Source organism: Helianthus annuus, chromosome 2 (assembly GCF_002127325.2).
Source record: "Helianthus annuus cultivar XRQ/B chromosome 2, HanXRQr2.0-SUNRISE, whole genome shotgun sequence".
Classification (NCBI taxonomy): domain Eukaryota; kingdom Viridiplantae; phylum Streptophyta; class Magnoliopsida; order Asterales; family Asteraceae; genus Helianthus; species Helianthus annuus.
In genome coordinates this window covers 102,490,183-102,504,460 of record NC_035434.2, presented here as the reverse complement: position 1 = coordinate 102,504,460, position 14,278 = coordinate 102,490,183, and the positions used below count along the sequence as shown (strand labels likewise).

The following is a 14,278-nucleotide window of genomic DNA, read 5'->3' as shown; positions in this document are numbered from 1 at the left end:
CGGTGGTGGAGCTTCTTCGGAACCCACGGTACGGTTTCTTAACGTTATGAGATGGACTTGTGCTTTTTGGTTTGTTTCCGAATTAGTTGGTAACGCGCCTTGTGGTCTCTCGAAGAAATTTTGAGCAAATTGATTTATTTGTTTTTCAATGTTTTGTATACTAGCTTGTTGATTTCTAAAATTCGATTCTAATTGTTGAAATAAGGCGAGATACAGTATCTTCAAGCCTTTCTCGTCCACCTTGTTGTTGAGGGAAATTTTGTGACTCATTTCTTGGTTGTTGAAAGTTTGTTCATTGGTTTAGGTTTTGTTGGTTACTACTATTGTCGGGTTCTCTCCAACCAAGGTTAGGGTGGTTACGCCATCCTTGGTTGTAGGTACCCGTTGGAGGACCTGACGGCCTAGGTCTATTATCAATGTAGTTTACCGACTCTGGTTTATCATCTGTTTCTTTCATACAAATCCAATTTTCATGTGGCCCACCACACCCTTCATAAGCCATAACCGAGACCGTTTTTGTCATTTCTAACTTTTTGATCTTTGAAGAGAGGGCCTCGATTTGGGCTTGTAAAGAAGTGCTTTCATCAACCTTATGGGCACCCGGGGCAATAGATTTATTGCCTCGAGGAGTGTGCCACTGAAAACTGGTTTGAGCAATTTCCTCAATTTGATTGTATATTTCATGTGGGCGGCGATTACCTAAAAGTCCCCCGGAACTAGAGTCAAGTGTTTGTCTTGTGCGTGGCAACAACCCATTGTAGAAAGTGGATACTTGTTGCCATACCGCAAGACCGTGATGAGGACACTTTCGCAATAGCTCCTTGAACCTTTCCCAAGTTTCATATAAGGATTCCCCATCCTCTTGTGAATATGTATTAATTTCAGTCATTAATTTGGCCATTTTAGCGGGAGGGAAATACTTATATAGAAATTTTTGGGCTAGTTCATCCCAGGTGTTTACCGAACCAACTGGGAGGGCGTTGAGCCAAGCTTTTGCTCGGTCTTTTAGTGAGAATGGAAACATTCGAAGGCGGACAGCGTCATTTGATGCTCCATTGATCCGAAAGGTATCACATATTTCTAAGAAATTAGTAATATGTAGATGGGGATCCTCGTCCGCAAGCCCATGGAAGGTTGCGGAGTTTTGAAGCATTTGTATAAAATGTGGCCGAAGTTCGAAGTTGTTAGCTTCAACATTCGGTGCATTGATAGCGACGCCGAGATTACCCACGGTGGGTCGTAGGTAATCCATGAGGGTACGTTGGTCCGCCATTGGAAGTGGGTCCCCCAAAACTTTCTCTTGGTTTTTAGCTTTAAGTCTTTTTCTAAGAAAGCGTTCGGGTTCTTCTAGAGGTTCTTTTATGTCTCTACTAGAACTGGAGCTCATACACTACGTAGAAAGTTCAGATGTGGTGTCTGGTTCCAAGTCCTGCAACAAAAACAGAAAAGAATGTTGGCCAGAAAGTTCACCACGGCCCCGTGCTCATTGAACACGGCCCGTGGTTGGAGATACAGTGATTGTTTTCCGGATCCCAGTTACTGGAAAGTTGGACACGGCCCCGTGTTGCACCGACACGACCCTGTGCTCACCTCTCTGTAACTCGGAAAATAAAAACTGCCAGTGACATTGCTGGGCACGGCCCGTGCTGAGCTCTGCAGAAGCTGAAAAATTAAGAAAATCCTAAAAAAATAAAAATAAAATAGAAAAAATAATTAGGCCGCTGATTCCTAACTTTCTTAAAATCCTTATGTCCCCGGCAACGGCGCCAAAAACTTGATGCGTGTCAGTGTGTATATATTTTAGGTGTATATTTTAAGCCCTTTTTAGACTTTTTTAGCCAAGATTTAAATTTATAAACACGATATTCACGAACACTAAACACACATATGGGCAAGTGCACCCGTCGTGGACGTAGTATAGTGTTGGTAAGATACCGAGGTCGTCCAAGGACACAAGAGCTTTTAGTACCGGTTTATCCTCAACGTCTAATCAAATAAAAATGTTAGAAAAAGGGTTTTATACTAAAAAAATAAAACTAACTAAAATGCTGAAAAGAAAATAAAAGTAAAAGCAGATAGACAAGATGAATCACTTGGATCTGACTTGTGTGTAGTATAACCTTTGATTATTTTCGCACTTTTGGACTTGTTTAAGAGATTATCTTAGTTATTGTAGTAGGCCCCCCTTTTGAAGGTGACGTTACCCTCAACCCAGTAGTTTGAGTCAGCAAGGATACAATCCTAAAGGGTCGGATTATTGAAAGATATAATTAAGTTATTAATTCATAATGTGGTAGGCCCCTCTTTTGAAGGCGACGTTACGCTCGGCTAAGTAGTCAGAGTCAGCAGGGATACAGTCCTAAGTAGCCGGGTTAAATTTTTAATTGTAGTTTAACTTATGAGGGGATCAAAGAGTTTGGACCCCGCCATCCAATACCGGTGGGTATTGAAGGAGGTCCTACTAAAATTGACCCAGGTCCTTTGCAGGATCTATACACTAAACAATGGCAAGACTCTTACCAAACTGTTCCCTTAACCCCCGACCAGGTAGCCAACATACCTCCATATAGACCGTGGAGATATGAACAGTGAAAATCTTTTATTTTATATAGACAGTAAAATAATGCCAAGACACCACGGACAAACGATAAGGAAGAATCACCTTCAACATAAGAAACTAGTAATTAAAGTCACTAATACAAAACCAATTAAAAAGTACAAAATATTAAAAATAAAAATTATTATACTAAACACTTGTCTTCACCAACTGATGTAAGAGACTTAGACAAACACGACCTTTGATTGTTAAGAACTCTTACGATCAATCTTGGATCCCGAGACGACTCACACACTCTATGATGGACAATGGATGATGGTGGTGGATGATGGTGTTATGATGGTGGTGGGTGGTGGGTGAAGTGTGAGAGAGGTGGTGTGCCAAGGGATGAGTTGCAAGAGCTCCAAGCACTCCTATTTATAGGCTGAACAAAAGCCTGGGCACGGCCCCGTGTCCATCCCACTCTCTCTCTTCATTAATTGCAATTCGCAATTTCATTAAATGTGTCTGCAACAGTTGGCCACGCCCCCGTGTCCACTGAGCACGGCCCCGTGGTAGGCAGCAGAAGCTTCTATCACTTTGTCTTTTCTGCTGACTCTTGGGCACTGATGTGTGTAAAATGCAACATATAAATCACATCAATTAAGGCATAAAACTAACCCTTTTTAAGTACTAATGTTGGAAAAAGAGTGTTTTTGTCTTCCTTTTGTATTTTCAGGATGAAATGAGCTCAAAATCACAAAAGAAGCAAAAAGACAACTAATTCTAGCATAAATACAAGAAAAGGAACAAAAGTAGACTGCCCGGACCCTCAACGGCACCTCCCAAGGCAAAGAAGAGAAAACAGAGACTGAACACGCCCCGTGTCCAGCGAACACGGGAGCGTGCCCAGGAAGCAGCAGAAAAGACAAACCAGTAGAAGCTTCCATTGCCCACCACGGGGCCGTGTCCAGCGGGCACGGGGGCGTGGTGAAAGTATAGTAGGAGCATTAATTGTAATTGCGAATTACAATTAATGAAGAGAGAGAATGTCAGACGGGCACGGGGGCGTGTCCAGCGGACACGGGGCCATGCCCAGCCTTCTGTTCAGCCTATAAATAGGGGTGCTTGGCTTCATTCCATTTCATCCCTTGGCACACCACCTCTCTCACACTTCATCCACCACCCACCACCACCATAACACCATCATCCACCACCATCATCCATTGTCCATCATAGAGTGTGTGAGTCGTCTCGGGATCCAAGATTGATCGTAAGAGTTCTTGACAATCAAGGCCATGTTTGCCTAAGTCTCTTACATCACTTGGTGAAGACAAGTGTTTAGTATAATACTTTTTATTTTTAATCTTTTGCACTTTTTATTTGGTTTTGTATTAATGACTTTAATAACTAGTTACTTATGTTGAAGGTGATCTTTCCTTATCGTTTGTCCGTGGTGTCTTGGTGTTATTTTACTGTCTATATAAAATAAAAGATTTTCACCATTCATATCTCCACGGTCTATATGGAGGTATGTTGGCTACCTGATCGGGGGTTAAGGGAACGGTTTGGTAAGGGTCTTGCCCTTGTTCAGCGTTTAGAGGTCCTACTTGGGACCTGGGTCAATTTTAGTAGGATCTTCTTCAATACCCATAGGTATTGGATGGCGGGGATCCAAACTCTTTGACCCCCTCATAAGTTAACTACTATTAATACTATAACCCGGCTATTTAGGACTGTATCCCTGCTGACTCAGACTACTTAGCCGAGGGTAACGTCACCGCCGAAAGCGGGGCCTACCACAATTTGCATTAATAACTTAATTCATTATCTTCCAATAATCCGACCCTTTAGGATTGTATCCTTGCTGACTCAAACTACTGGGTTGAGGGTAACGTCGCCTTCAAAAGAGGGGCCTACTACAATAACTAAGATAATCTCTTAAACAAGTGCAAAAGTGCGAAAATAATCAAAGGGTATACTAATACATGTGTCGGATCCAAGTGATTCATCTTGTCTATCTGTTTTTATTTTATTTTATTTTTCAGCATTTAGTTAGTTTTTATTTTTCTTAGTTTAAAACATTTTTCTCACTTTTTTGATTTGGTTAGACGTTGAGGATAAACCGGTATTAAAAGCTGTTGTGTCCTTCGACGACCTCGGTATCTTACCAACACTATACTACGTCCACGATGGGTGCACTTGCCCATATGTGTGTTTAGTGTTAGTAAATATCGTGTTTTATAAATTTAAAACTTGGCTAAAAGTGTAAAAGGGGCTTAAATATACATCAAAATTATAACACACTTCACGCACATCAGGCACGCCCCCGTGCTCACTGAGCACGGGGCGTGTTCAGTCTTCTGTCTTCTTGTTTTGCTTGGGAAGATGCTGTTGGGAGGTCGGGCATGCCATGTTTGTTCCTTTTCTTGTATTTATGTTAGATTTAGCTGTATTTTTGCTTCTTTTGTTCATTTGAGCACATTTAATCCTGAAAATACAAAAGAAAGACAAAAGCACACTATTTCCAACATTAGTACTAAAAAAGGGTTATTTTTATGCCACGATTGATGTAATTTATATGTTGCATTTTGTGCACATCACCGTGTAAAAGCCCCAACATTCTTTTTTGTTTTTATTGCAGGACTTGGAACCCGACGCCACCCACACGTAGTGTATGAGCTCCAGTTCCAATAAAGACATAAAAGAACCACTAGAAGAACCCGAAAGCTTTCTCAGAAAAAGGTTAAAATCCAAAAACCAAGAGAAGGTTTCGGGTGATCCACCTCCAATGGCGGACCAACGTACCCTTATGGATTATCTACGACCCACTGTAGGTAATCTAGGCGCCGCTATCAATGCTCCGAATGTCGAAGCCAATAACTTCGAACTTCGGCCACATTTGATACAAATGCTCCAAAACTCCGCAACCTTCCATGGGCTTGCGGACGAGGATCCCCATCTACATATAACTAATTTCTTGGAAATATGTGATACCTTTCGGATCAATGGAGCATCAAACGACGCCATCCGCCTCCGTATGTTTCCCTTCTCACTAAAAGACCGAGCGAAAGCTTGGCTCAACACCCTCCCAGCTGGATCGGTAAACACCTGGGATGAACTAGCCCAAAAATTTCTATATAAGTATTTCCCTCCTTCTAAAACTGCTAAGTTAATGGCTGAAATTAATACATATTCACAAGAGGACGGAGAATCCTTATATGAAACTTGGGAAAGGTTCAAGGAGCTATTACGCAAGTGTCCCCATCACGGCCTTGCAATATGGCAGCAAGTATCCACTTTCTATAATGGATTGTTGCCACACACTAGGCAGACACTTGATTCTAGCTCCGGAGGACTTTTAGGTAATCGACGCCCACACGAAATATATAATCAAATTGAGGAAATTGCTCAAACCAATTTTCAATGGCACACCCCCCGGGGAAATAAGTCTATCGCCCCGGGCGCCCATAAGGTCGATGAAAGCACTTCTTTACAAGCCCAAATCGAGGCTCTTTCTTCAAAGATAAAAAAATTGGAAATGACAAAAACAGTCTCGGTTATGGCTTGTGAAGGGTGTGGTGGGTCACATGAAAATTGGAGTTGCATGAAAGAAACAGACGATCAACAAGAAATGGTAAACTACATTGATAATAGACCTAGGCCGTCGGGTCCTCCAATGGGAACTTACAACCAAGGATGGCGAAACCACCCAAACCTTGGTTGGAGGGAACCCGGCAATAGTAGTAACCAACAAACCCAACGAACAAACTTTCAGCAACCAAGAAATGAGTCACAAAACTTCACTCAACAACAAGGTGGACGAGAAAGGCTCGAAGATACTATATCTCGCCTCGTCTCTGACACTGATAAGAAAAACTCGGAAAGATTTCTACAATTAGAATCTAATTTTAGAAATCAACAAGCTAGCATTCAAAACATAGAAAAACAATTAAATCAAATAGCTCAAAATTTTTCTGAGAGATCGCAAGGCGCATTACCTAGCAATACCGAAACAAACCCAAAGGCGCAAGTTCACCTCATCACACTACGAAACCGCACCGTAGGGCCTACAGAAGTGCCACCACCAACGGAAGAAACAGTACCGACACCTCTGCAGGAGAAGAACTCTCCTCCATCACCAGAGCCGACCAAGGCTCCTCGAGTTACGTACCCCGGTAGGTTAATTCGTCAAAAGACAAATGAGCAATTCGCAAAATTCGAAAGTCTGTTAAAACAATTGCACGTCAATATTCCTTTTATCGAAGTCCTAACCCAAATGCCCAAATACTCTAAATTCATGAGGGACTTCCTTACGCATAAGAGAAAAATTGAAAATTTGCAATTAGTTAATTTAGGCGAAGAATGCTCTGCCCTCGTGCTCAATAAACTTCCCCAAAAGAAAATCGATCCCGGAAGCTTCACGATTCCATGCTCAATAGGGGAATCGCCCGTTCGCAATGCCTTAGCCGACCTAGGAGCTAGCATTAACCTCATGCCCTCGTCAATGTTCAAAAGGCTCGGCTTGGGAACCATGAGCCCTACAAAAATGAGCATACAACTCGCTGATCGATCCGTCAAATTCCCACAAGGTGTCATCGAGAATGTCTTGGTAAAGGTAAGCAGATTCGTTTATCCAGCTGACTTTGTCATACTCGTTATGGAGGAAGACACCGAGGTCCCCCTTATACTAGGGAGACCCTTCCTTGCCACAGCCCAAGCAGTGGTGGATATGAATGACGGGACACTCACCTTGAGGTATGGGGATGATGAAGTGAAATTCGGAGTTGGGAAGAGAATAGAAGATGACGACCCGATCAATTACATGAAGGTTATTGATTCGAGCTTGGATGCTGCTCTCTGACGGTGTAACATGGGACGCCAAGCATCCCACTCAGAAAATATATAACCTCGAATCGGGTCTAGCCAAGGACCCTTATAAACGTGGCGCACCACGGAGGCATTCCGCGGAACTATCCTTAGTTTAGTTTAATCTTTTAGTCTTATTTTGCAGAATAAAACACACTCATGGTGATAATGGATGAAAAAAGGGAACGAGAAAAATGGAACCATGCACGAAGAACAGAGCAACCCGACACAAATCTCCATCACAGAAGGCTCAACACGGGCCGTGCGGAACCAACACGCCCCCGTGCTGAGCCACCTGCAGGAAAACACCCAGTTCAGGTAACTGGACACGGGCCGTGTTCAGCGGACACGCCCCCGTGTCCATGCTTCTGTTTCAATTCTCTAATTTTTGTTACTGGCACTTGACCACGGGGCCGTGCCCGGTCACCACGGGGCCGTGTCCAGAATGCCAGTAACATAAGTCTTTGCTTTTTAAACCACTTTTACACATTCTAATCAACCAAAAACCTTATTTTTGGACACATTGAGGACAATGTGTAATTTAAGTGTGGGGGGGGGGGGATGCTAAAACCTTGAATTTTGCAAATCCTAAACACAAGCCTTACACAAAACTCTATTGGAACCGCTAAACACCCCAAATTTTTTCAAAAACTTTTTCATTTTTTTTATTTACTTGTCTTAGTTTAAGTTGGGAATAACAAGTTCTAAAAAGGTTATATTTTTACAAGTTTACAACCGATAGCGTCGTGATAACAAAGAACCAACATAAGAAAATTATGAAACGGCATAACAAGTCTAGTTAAAGATTCGATTATATATACTTGATCACATTAAAAACCCATTCCCACAAAAGTGAGTTTTGAGCCTTTATTGAGCATAAAAATATACATATTTAGACTAAATGCTCATTTTTCGTTTCTTGTGTGAATAGCCGCTTGGTTCTTACAAATCTAGAACTTGCCACAACAATACATTCCCGGTCCTTACCAACTTGAACCCAAGTAAGTAAATGATGGAGGCATTAGGACTAACCATTTTTCTTTCTAAACCATTATTTTTCATTTTTTTTACCACCTACCCAAAAATCCCCCTAGATAGCCCCTTTGAGCCTAAACCTTTCATTTCATTACCCCAAAACCCTTTTTACCCACCAAAAACCATTTTTATTTTTTCACCCTTTATTTTAGTAACAAGCTCGGTTCTTCGTAAACTCGTCTTTTTATGTGATGAAAAAAAAATGATGAAGTCAAAAACAAACAAAAGCTATATAAAAGCTTGTTTGGAGAAATACTTCAAAATAAAAAGTCGCTAAAGACAAGGTATTTTACGAAAACCGACGCTTTTTACGAATTTTCGCCCTTTTACTAACCACTAACCCAACCACCCACCTTTAACCCAAGCCTAACCCTTCACCCCAAAAGTCCTCTTGATATTTACAAAGGTAAAAAGTTAAAAAGGAGGAGGATTGATTGCTTGGCAAGCCTATGGAAGGCGTAAGTTCCATGCCGCTCTCGAGTGATTCACTAAAAATATACACCTTCGGCCAAAAGTGTTGAGTGATCCCCCATGAGGTATGTGAACTTGTATATAAATGGAATTTTAATAAGGCATGCTATGCCCAAATAAGTAATTTATCTTATGAAACGTTCAAAATAAATCATAACGAATAGGATTGTAAATAAATAAAAAATAAAACTTACAAAGACCTTGGATTCCCGACACTCTAGGACAAGCTAAAAACTTTCTCTTCTAACTATTCCATTTGGGAGTGTAAGCCACAGTTAAAGAGTTTTGCTTGAGGACAAGCAAAAGTTCAAGTGTGGGGGTATTTGATGTGTGTAAAATGCAACATATAAATCACATCAATTAAGGCATAAAACTAACCCTTTTTAAGTACTAATGTTGGAAAAAGAGTGTTTTTGTCTTCCTTTTGTATTTTCAGGATGAAATGAGCTCAAAATCACAAAAGAAGCAAAAAGACAACTAATTCTAGCATAAATACAAGAAAAGGAACAAAAGTAGACTGCCCGGACCCTCAACGGCACCTCCCAAGGCAAAGAAGAGAAAACAGAGACTGAACACGCCCCGTGTCCAGCGAACACGGGGGCGTGCCCAGGAAGCAGCAGAAAAGACAAACCAGTAGAAGCTTCCATTGCCCACCACGGGGCCGTGTCCAGCGGGCACGGGGGCGTGGTGAAAGTACAGCAGGCGCATTAATTGTAATTGCGAATTACAATTAATGAAGAGAGAGAATGTCAGACGGGCACGGGGGCGTGTCCAGCGGACACGGGGCCGTGCCCAGCCTTCTGTTCAGCCTATAAATAGGGGTGCTTGGCTTCATTCCATTTCATCCCTTGGCACACCACCTCTCTCACACTTCATCCACCACCCACCACCACCATAACACCATCATCCACCACCATCATCCATTGTCCATCGTAGAGTGTGTGAGTCGTCTCGGGATCCAAGATTGATCGTAAGAGTTCTTGACAATCAAGGCCATGTTTGCCTAAGTCTCTTACATCACTTGGTGAAGACAAGTGTTTAGTATAATACTTTTTATTTTTAATCTTTTGCACTTTTTATTTGGTTTTGTATTAATGACTTTAATAACTAGTTACTTATGTTGAAGGTGATCTTTCCTTATCGTTTGTCCGTGGTGTCTTGGCGTTATTTTACTGTCTATATAAAATAAAAGATTTTCACCATTCATATCTCCACGGTCTATATGGAGGTATGTTGGCTACCTGATAGGGGGTTAAGGGAACGGTTTGGTAAGGGTCTTGCCCTTGTTCAGCGTTTAGAGGTCCTGCTTGGGACCTGGGTCAATTTTAGTAGGATCTCCTTCAATACCCATAGGTATTGGATGGCGGGGATCCAAACTGTTTGACCCCCTCATAAGTTAACTACTATTAATACTATAACCCGGCTATTTAGGACTGTATCCCTGCTGACTCAGACTACTTAGCCGAGGGTAACGTCACCGCCGAAAGCGGGGCCTACCACAATTTGCATTAATAACTTAATTCATTATCTTCCAATAATCCGACCCTTTAGGATTGTATCCTTGCTGACTCAAACTACTGGGTTGAGGGTAACGTCGCCTTCAAAAGAGGGGCCTACTACAATAACTAAGATAATCTCTTAAACAAGTGCAAAAGTGCGAAAATAATCAAAGGTTATACTAATACATGTGTCGGATCCAAGTGATTCATCTTGTCTATCTGTTTTTATTTTATTTTATTTTTCAGCATTTAGTTAGTTTTTATTTTTCTTAGTTTAAAACATTTTTCTCACTTTTTTGATTTGGTTAGACGTTGAGGATAAACCGGTATTAAAAGCTCTTGTGTCCTTGGACGACCTCGGTATCTTACCAACACTATACTACGTCCACGATGGGTGCACTTGCCCATATGTGTGTTTAGTGTTAGTAAATATCGTGTTTTATAAATTTAAAACTTGGCTAAAAGTGTAAAAGGGGCTTAAATATACATCAAAATTATAACACACTTCACGCACATCAGGCACGCCCCCGTGCTCACTGAGCACGGGGCATGTTCAGTCTTCTGTCTTCTTGTTTTGCTTGGAAGATGCTATTGGGAGGTCGGGCATGCCATGTTTGTTCCTTTTCTTGTATTTATGTTAGATTTAGCTGTATTTTTGCTTCTTTTGTTCATTTGAGCACATTTAATCCTGAAAATACAAAAGAAAGACAAAAGCACACTATTTCCAAGATTAGTACTAAAAAAGGGTTATTTTTATGCCGCGATTGATGTAATTTATATGTTGCATTTTGTGCACATCACCGTGTAAAAGCCCCAGTTCAGTAGAAAGTTGTTAACAGCTAGTTCCAGATGTTCCACACACTTGAAAATGGTTTTGGGCAATCTAGGGGCTTGTTTTTAAGTGCCCATGGTTTCTCAAATCATGGGGTACACATGTAAGGCCCGGATTGAAGCTCGTTTCCCGATAAACGATCCTAACGGTTCTAGATTTCCTATAAATAGCAAACCCCACTTCATTCCCAAACCACATTTGATCTGATTTTGGCCCTCTAAGTTGGAGTATACACTTCATACCTGAGTGTAAATCGGATCAAAGCTTGCGGGGACCATTTGTAAGTATTCCTTCATTCTTTTTATTCGTTTTTATCATAAAAGTCAAACTGCGTTTGACTTTCTGCATTGACCAGTTTATGGTCAATGCGAAGTTCGTTTGAACTTCATAACGTGAGTGTAATCACGATGGTTATAGTCCCTAGTAACTATACCTACTGATTACCACGTTATCTAGGCTCAGTGACGAGTCGTAGTTTCGGCCAAAATGCGTATTCTCGCGTATTTTGTAACCAAACTACTTTTAGGTATCAAAATAGTTTGTTTTGATACCAAAATCTGTTTTCTAACTTAACTAAACATGTTTTATCATGTTTAGCTCGTCACTTTTTAGACTAGTGCTTGTGTAGAGTCGTAAGTCAAGCGGACTTTCGAACACGACCCGTTTCGTCGATCATTAGAATCCGACCAAACGTGCTTAGTGACCATAATTGCATAGGGAATAACCTTCCAAGGTTATACATTATGGTCACTTAGGTTTAATTAGTTGTATGATAGGTAATTTATATGCCTTTGGTAAATGACCAAAATGCCCTTTTCATGCATAATCGGTAAATAAGCATATGTAACATAAACTTTTGTCACGTAACTAATTATGGAACATATTTAAAGATGTATAGGCATATAATACTTGTCATGGGACTAGTTAGACGTCTCAAACGCGCATTTGCGCGCACGACGCGTTAACGTAGCGTAAGCTACCTTAATGGGTCGTAACGGGTCGAAAGCACTTAGGTTATGTTTCATTTTAGGATGTAGGCTTTGTTAAACCATATCACATGAGTTCCAACACTCATTTGGTTTACAAGACCTCATTCTGTCCGATCTTCCGATTTAGGCGTCTATTGTTTGAATAGTGATTCGATTACTAGGTGCTGCTTGATTTCTCTGGTTTACTTGAGTTTGTTGAAGTTCTATTGATTGAGGATACTTTGCACTTCATGTGAGTACATAGTTCCCCTATTTTACTGTTTTCAATTGTTTTGGGGTGATTCATATGTACAAAATGATTTCAAGGTTTAAACGATGATTTCAAAAACGATTAAGATGGTTTATACTAGACAAATAACGATTTCAATAAAGTGAACAAACTTATTGGTTGTAGTTACATAACGAATGACATTCATTAGCCTTGATCAAGCAGACAGTATTAGGTTATGGTACCATAGAATCTGACAAATCCCGTTATCGACTGCACCCATGGTTATGTGTGGGGTTGTGGGTAATGACTGAATCTGATGATAGTTAACTTACCCTTTGGTGGTTTGTTAATGCGAGAAGCGAGAAACGAGATAGTCGAGTCACGAAGGTTTGAATGTTATTAGCGAGACGACCATAAATAGTTTTCACAATTAAAACGAGGATGATTTAAACGACTTACACGAGTTAAACGATTTAGAAACGATTTAAACGAGTTAACGATTTTGAAACGATTTGAACAAGATAAACGAATTGGATAAACGATTGGTTTTTGGTTAGTGTTTAGATAACGGGATGGGTGTAATGTGATGAAAGCATGGTGGATACGCCGCTGGTACTTCCTATATATAAGTGTTTTCAACATATTACATACCGTGGCGTTATTTAGTTCACTTGGGTAAACGATTTTGAAACGATGTCACACAACGATGTTTTTCTAAAAGATATAAACCATACGAGTTTTATTAACGAGTTTTTACGAGATGTTTTACGAGTTGGTTTACTAAAACAAATGTTTTTGGGGTTAAGAATCATGGCTACGAGATTTTTTAAACTATAACCATCTTGATTTGAGTTGGTTAATTATGTTGCAATACACTTTTCAAAACAAGGTTTGTATTTTGACTCTTGTAGTCTAATAAAGTACTGCAACATGTAAACGAAGCCATGATTCTGATACTCACATAAAACCTATGTACTCGCCAGCATTTCTTTCCTGACTTTGTTTTTACATATGTTTCAGGTGTTGTTGCTTGATTGATTTCTAGGATGCATGCGTCACATAGGATCTGGACGAGGCCTTAGTGACATAATAACAGTGATAGTCGATATGTAACTCGTTTGTTTTGTGTTAAGACAATGTAAATTACTTACTGAATGAATAAAACGAAACTCTTTTTGTATCCATGGTTGTGAAACAATAATTCTGTTACAACACTCACGGACGTTTCCGCCACGATTTGTTGTTTTACGTGGTCGGGGTGTGACAGAAGAGTTGTATCAGAGCCAATGGTTATAGGGAATTAGGTTATTAGTAATGCTTTGACCTAGACTATAACTTTCTAGGACCCCAACGCAACTTTCATGCATTTAGATTTTAAAACAAAACCGTCACCTATCCTTAGGTGATAACCACAATAAGAACACAAATTTCGAATCCGCTTTGAAAACTATACATTTCTTCGTAAATGATTTGTTATAAGGTTTTGAACCCTCTTAGTTTTCAAAATCTCGTCAAAGTTTGGGTCTAAATAATGTGAACACATGCAAACTGGAAGAGTGAGTGCCTGTACTCTGAGTTTTCTGTCTAAGGCTAGAGTGTTCGTACAAATCCACATAATCGGACCAGTCACTCTTACCTGGGAACTCTTGGGGTGAGTGTTGACTTATAGGCGAGCATGTCTTCGCGATACATTATTTTGACCTATTTACTTTGATTAGTCACTACGTGTCGTTTGTTTGTTCGAGGTAACAAACGAATGATCGACTCCCTTGTGTTTTGTCGATGTTTTCAATACCTCTTTTGTTTTTCCAATTGTCGATCCCGCTCGTGGACAAG

At 40.5% G+C, this 14,278-nt stretch overlaps 2 non-coding genes across 2 annotated transcripts; one reads left to right on the top strand and one right to left on the bottom strand.

Annotated features, from left to right (window-relative positions):
* The first annotated feature begins 788 nt into the window (after positions 1-788).
* Positions 789-895, top strand: LOC118489829. Its single transcript, XR_004887842.1, has one exon. It is a non-coding gene; the product is annotated as a small nucleolar RNA R71 (small nucleolar RNA).
* Positions 896-5,705: 4,810 nt separating this feature from the next.
* LOC118489950 lies at positions 5,706-5,812 on the bottom strand. Its single transcript, XR_004887961.1, has one exon. It is a non-coding gene; the product is annotated as a small nucleolar RNA R71 (small nucleolar RNA).
* Between the last annotated feature and the right edge of the window lie 8,466 nt (positions 5,813-14,278).